Raw genomic sequence first — 5,019 nt, 5'->3', positions numbered from 1 at the left:
CCCTCCCGCGCCGCTGGGGGCGGAGCTAGGATGAAGGGGGGGCACCCCACCCCGCGGGCCCGCTCTCAGCCGGGCCTCTTTGCCATTGGGCGGCTCTCCAAAGGGCATCCCTGCAAGGAGACAAAAAAGGGTCTTGTTCGGAGCCCGCAGGAGCAGCGGGGGCAGTGAGAGGAGCGCGGGCTCCCTACACCGAGTGAGGTCCTGTTCTTTGAGATGTGGGACCTTGGACGTGTCTCTTCACCTCTTTGAGCTTCAGTTTCCTCGTCTGTTAAATGGGGAAAACAGTGCTTTCCTTTTGGAGTTGGTTGTAAATTTCAGATGAGTGATGTTTCCAGGGCAGGAGAACCTTTGAGCTCTCTAAACACCCAGACCCTGCCAGCTCTACCCTTCTCAAGGCTCAGACGCCTCTCTCCTGCATGTTCCATTTCTTCCTCCCTCCGAGATCCCTCCCATCAACCCCCAACTTAACTCCAGCACCTCCAACCTTTTAAACACCCTCCGCATCCGCCTGAGGGAGCGCCTCGTTTCTCCGCTTCCTGGGCAACAAAACTTTCCCGAGGAGCCATCTGCGGTCGCCAATCCTCAAATTCCCTGCTCATCCCCTCGCTCCAGGGGTCTTCAGTCTCACTATGGAAATGCCTTGTTGGGGTCTCTGGGCCCTCCTGCAACCCAACCCAAAGCGGCACCTCTCTACCCTCTCAGAATCGACGGCTCTTTATCACGCCCCCTTCTCCAACTCTCCTCTCTCGGATTTGCCCTCGGATCTCACCGCGGACGACTCAGTCACTTCTGCAAGTCCTTCTGCCTCTGTGCACGCCGTGGGGGGGTGGGGGGAGGGGGAGTGGACCCCCTTTTCTAACCGCTCCTGACTATGTCTGTAGATTACCCCTCCCCTGAGCCCAAGAAGGCTCCTCTTGTGCGTGTTTGCCTGGCTTTGTAAACATCAACTGCTCAAAAAGGGACACTGATTTGTGCCCTCCAGTGTTGCTACCTTCCACGCCTACCCTATCCTTACTTTCCAGCACTTCCCCTTCCTGCACTCCTCCATCCTCTTCATTTTCCTCATGGAATTTATCACTTTATGAACTATATTGTTGGTATGTGTTTCTTTGTGTCTGTTCATGCCTTCTCTTGTGGGAGAGGAATAAGGCCTTCCTGTCCACATACTTCGTCCACAAGCAGCTAGCTCAGTGGCTCTCAAAGTGTGGTCCCTGGACCAGCAGCCTCAGCATCACCTGGGAACTTGTTAGAAATGCAAATATAAGGCCTCAACCCAGACCTAAGGAAGCAGAAGCCCCTCCAGGGGTGGGGCCCAACCATCTGTGTGTTTCTTTCTTTTTTTTTTTTTGGCCCCACCGCGCGGCTTTTGGGATCTTATTTCCCTCTCTAGGGATCGAACCCATGCCCCTTGCAGTGGAAGCATGGATTCTTAGCCACAGGATCGCCCGGGAAGTCCCAACAATCTGTTTGTTTGTTTTAAAGAAGGTTTTTTTAAAATCAGGGCTGTGAAATGATCCAATTTTCTTTTTTCTTTTCTTTTTTTTGGCTGCGTTGGGTCTTCATTGCTGCACGCAGGCTTTCTCCAGTTGGGGCGAGCGGGGCTACTCTTCGTTGTGGTGCGCGGGCTTCTCATTGCGGTGGCTTCTCTTGTTGCAGAGCACGGGCTCTAGGCGTGTGGGCTTCAGCAGTTATGGCTCCCGGGCTTAGTTGCTCCGCGGCATGTGGGATGTGGGATGTTCCCGAACCAGGGATCGAAACCGTGACCCCTGCATTTGCCGGCGGATTCTTAACCACTGCGCCACCAGGGGAGTCCCCAACCTGTGGTTCTTAACCAGCCCTCCAGGGGATTTAAAATTTGAGAACCACTGGTTCAGCACAAGGTCAGGTGGTCCATAACTCTCAGCTGAATTAAAGAATCATGTGCAGTAGGTGTTCAGTACAAATTAGCTTCTTTCATAACTAGAGATCCCCTGGGAGGGCTAGATTAGTGTACAAAACAAATATGGTGTGTGTTCTTATGTGCACAATCTGGGAATGGACACAATTAATGGATAAGGAGGAGAGCCAGCTGCTGGGAATCCAGTAAGGAGAAAGGCTTACTTTTCACTGAATACTTTTTTGCAACCTGGGAATTTTGCAATGTGTTTCCTATCTATTCAGATAATAGAGAAAATGTACTTAAAACAAACAGAACCTGGTGGGGGTTCCCTTTCCCAGCCCTTTCTCCCCATGCAGCCTGGCTGGGACACTCTGGCTAGGTCCTGGAAGAGCAAGGCTGCTGTCATCAGAGAACTCTGCCCCCCCTGCTGGCTGTTCTCCCACATGGCCCCATGGTTTCCTCTGGCTTCCTCCTTTTCACCCTTGTCTCCTGCACTCTGTCCCTGGGTAGGCTCCAGTCACAGTGAATTTTCTGTTTCAACATGGCCTCGGGACCTTTGAACAGGCTGTTCCTGCCCCCTGAAGCTCTCTCTCTCCACCCACTGTGACTCACTCCTACTCATCCTTCCATCTTCAATGCTCATTATCCCCCGGTCACTGCCCCTGACCAAAATGAGCCCTGTCACACACTCCCATAGCACCAGGAACTTCTAAGCGTGTTCTCAGTCGTAGCACTTACGTGTAATTGTGGGTATGTGATTATTTTGTTTGATTAGTGTCTGTCTCTCCCACCACAGAACAAGGCCCTCATGATGGAGCCCATACCTGCCTTGTTCTTAGCTGTAGCTCTGACAGGTTGTTTGTCTACCTCTGACCTCAGCACTCCCCCCACCCCCAGATCCTTCATTCTCCTTAGATATTTTCCTTCCTAGCTCTTTTGTCATTTGTCCTGCTGATGGGGGGAGTCTTTTTCACCTGTCCTTCTGAGACTGTTTTCTCATTTGTAATTTGGGGAGAAAAGTATTGACCTCTCAGGATTGTTCGGGGGACAATGTAAGGGAAAGGGTCCATAGTAGGTGCCTACCTCACAGGACCCTATCTGCTTAGAACAGTCAATGGCTGGGGTCTCCGTACACAGTCATTTCCCTCACCTTTCTCAGTTTTGTGGTAGTTGACTCTTCCCAAAAAGCATTTTCAGAAGAGAAGTAACTGGGAATTAGGACCACTCTTTAAATAACATTAGTAACAGGTCCCATTTATTAAGCCAGACCTTATATTAATTGCTTTGCATGCATCATCTTATTTGATTCTCATAACAATCCTGTGAGGTAGTAACTATCACTATTATCCCTCTCCCCTTAGAAACCAGGACTTTGAGGCTTGGAGGTAACCAAAGTTGTAGTTATTAAGTAGAAAAATCAGATATGTTTTATTTGTTTTTTCACCCACTCAGCAATTATTTATTGAGTGTCTACTGTGTTCAGGTTCTGTGCTCAGCAGTTGGGGTTATAATGATGAGAGTGAGAAAAAAGGGAGATCTAGAAAGGCTTTTGGGAGGAAGTGACAACAGAGCTGGAGTCTGAAGCATGAGGAGGAGCTACTTCCAAGGGCTGAGCATTTGGCTGAACTTTTCTGTCCATCTTTGAGAGTCTATTTAGAATTTCATCCACCACTGAAACCCCAGTCCTTCTGGAGGTTTCTGCAGTGCCACTTAGCCCCTGATTGGATCTCCAGGGAAGGGGAACTCACTGCCTCCAGAGGTCTGTGACAAAAGCAAGTTTTGGCTCTAGGAAGACCACCTGGTCCTAACTCATTTTAGAACCCAGAGCTCAGGGAATGGCCCAGAAGATCCATCTCCTCTGTCTCCCTCCCCCCGGCCCCCAACTCTAAGGGCTCCCCTCCCCCTCTGGGGCTGGGGAATGGTAGTGGGGAAGCAATCACAGAGAGATCATTTCTCACAGTCCACAGAGAGTTCAGAGAGTTCAACAGAGCAGTAAGGGAACACAGAGGGGAACTAGATGTTCCCTGGTGGGAGATATTAATATCCGTGAGGGGATATTTGAACAGGATCTTGAAAGATGAATAGGAGTTTGGGATTGGGTTGGGTGAAGCCAGTAGTGTGAAGGAGCCAAGTGTTCAGGTTCAGGTGTCTGACCGACTGGCTTTGGAATCCCCATTACTGATGGGTGATTTCATCAGTGTGTGATAGCGGCAATATTGGAGCTACCTCATAGAGCAGATGTGAGGTTTAGAGAACATAGCGTTAATGTAAATCTCTCAGACCGGTAGCCCGAGCAGATTAAGGATGCAGTACAGGTTAACCGGTGTCGGTAAGGAACAGCCAACCCGTAAATGCAGGGAAGCACTGCAAAACATCCTGCCTAGCGGGTGAGGGAAGGGGTGTGATGGGAAATCTGGCAGGGGTCAGACCAGGCAGGGGTGCGAATGCCAGGATGAGGACTTGAAAATTAAGCAAGCAATGACATAGAGGAGCCAACTGATTGGTGGGCGGGGTGGGGGTCAGGGTGGGGAATGGGCAGCCAGTGAGGAAGCTGCAGCATAACCCAGCAGAGTAGAGGCGGGGAAGGAACCAGTGTTCTTGTTCTTTGTTTTCGAACAGGCCAGGTAGAGCTTAGTTAGACCTTGGGAGGCAGCCGCGATGAGCCCTTTCCTGAGAGGGTCACTGAACGCGGACGCCCCCGGCAGGCCCAGAGGCTGGAGGCCGCGCGCCACCTGGTGGCCGCAGGAGGTGGGCTCAGCAGCGGAAATTGCAAAATCCGGGATTTTGCTCTGGGAAACTGAGGCAAGGAGCGGGTGTGGGGGAGACTGGGATCTTCCAATTGGACCCCGTCCCTATTCCAACCCCACTTTACAGATAGGAAAGCTGAGGAGAAGGGAAGGCGAACAAGACCGGGTAAGGACCCTCTCAAACGGAGGGCTTCAAGACCTCAGGAGTCAAGAGTCTGAGTTTCTTTATCGGCATCAATGGCCTGAAGCTTAGTTTGCCATTCTGTTCTTTGGGCAGCGGGAGAATGAAAGAGGAGGAAGAGAAACTTTAATCTTTCCCGCCCACCCGGAGGTAAAAGCTTTAAAGAGTACCCCGGAAAGCAGAGTTTTATAGATTCCATTTGCATACGAACG

Source organism: Balaenoptera acutorostrata, chromosome 6, assembly GCF_949987535.1.
Source record: "Balaenoptera acutorostrata chromosome 6, mBalAcu1.1, whole genome shotgun sequence".
In the NCBI taxonomy this organism is placed as follows: Eukaryota; Metazoa; Chordata; class Mammalia; order Artiodactyla; family Balaenopteridae; genus Balaenoptera; species Balaenoptera acutorostrata.
Note: the sequence above shows the minus strand (reverse complement) of the source record.